This window comes from Tenrec ecaudatus, chromosome 18 (assembly GCF_050624435.1).
Source record: "Tenrec ecaudatus isolate mTenEca1 chromosome 18, mTenEca1.hap1, whole genome shotgun sequence".
Taxonomy (NCBI): Eukaryota; Metazoa; Chordata; class Mammalia; order Afrosoricida; family Tenrecidae; genus Tenrec; species Tenrec ecaudatus.
The window spans coordinates 42,190,302-42,191,534 of record NC_134547.1 but is presented as its reverse complement, the minus strand read 5'-3'; the positions used below and the strand labels follow the sequence as shown (position 1 = coordinate 42,191,534).

Below are 1,233 nucleotides of genomic sequence, written 5' to 3'. Positions count from 1 at the left end.
GGATGCATCTCTGGCCTCTACTTACAACATGAAAATAGTACGTCTCTACTCAACATTTCTTGCTGTTATTTGGTATGCTGTCCTATCAATTTAACCAAAAGTTATTCATAAAGGTTATATACTCTAATCATAGTTATTTCATCTATATACTGAGCAAATTATTCCAGAAGCTGGGCTACATAAAGAACAACTTGGCCTTGAGTTGGGGCCACCGGGCCACGGAAGTCGGAGGCCGCCCCTGGTGGCAGAGCGGCGGCCATGGCCAAGTACCTGGCCCAGATCATCGTAATGAGCATGCAGGTGGTGGGCAGAGCCTTTGCTCGGGCCCTGCGGCAGGAGTTTGCAGCCAGCCGGGCAGCTGCTGATGCCCAGGGCCAGGCCGGCCACCAGTCAGCAGCTGCCTCCAACCTATCGGGCCTCAGCCTGCAGGAAGCCCAGCAGATCCTCAACGTTGCCAAGCTGAGCCCTGAGGACATCCAAAAGAATTATGAACATTTGTTCAAGGTAAATGACAAATCGGTGGGTGGCTCCTTCTACCTGCAGTCCAAGGTGAGGGCCAGCATGGCAACTCAGAGCCTGGTGGTCTGTGCAAAGGAGCGCCTTGACGAGGAGCTCAATATCCAGGCCCAGGAGGACAAAGAGAAAGAACAGGCATCCAGGACGTGACCTCTGCCCCCCCCCCCCACCTAATTTATAGTCCACTAATAAATGCCCTTTTCGGGTCAAAAAAAAAAAAGAACAACTTGGCATCAGTATGGAAGAAGACTTATGAGCTACCAACAATTGCACATTTCGCTTGATGAAAATGAAGAAGACTTGAAACGCTTACTGATGAAAATCAAATACTATATGATTTAATATGGATTACATCTCCACATTAGGAAAATTAGAATCTTTACTTGGACCCACAATATGCCCATGGAAGTAGCAATAAAGAAATAAAATAGTGGGGGGGGGGGAGGGAATAGGAGCCGACATCAAGAACTCAATAGATTATAAATGTCTAGAAAATAATGATGGCAACATGTACAAATGTGCTTGATACTATTGATTGTTACAAGAGCTACAAGAGCCCCTCAATAAAGTGTTTGAAATAAATTACATCCTACCTTGAACAAATATGCTGTAGAAGGCCTCTTTGAACTGTTAAAAACCAAAGAGGTACACACTGAACACTAAGGTGTACCTGGCTGGAGGAATGATATCTTCAATCACCTCAAGTGCCTGTGAATG

The 1,233-nt window shown here is 45.9% G+C and overlaps 1 pseudogene; it reads left to right on the top strand.

Annotated features, from left to right (window-relative positions):
* The first annotated feature begins 210 nt into the window (after positions 1 to 210).
* On the top strand, positions 211 to 666 carry LOC142432264 (mitochondrial import inner membrane translocase subunit TIM16 pseudogene; annotated as a pseudogene).
* The last annotated feature ends 567 nt before the right edge of the window (positions 667 to 1,233 follow it).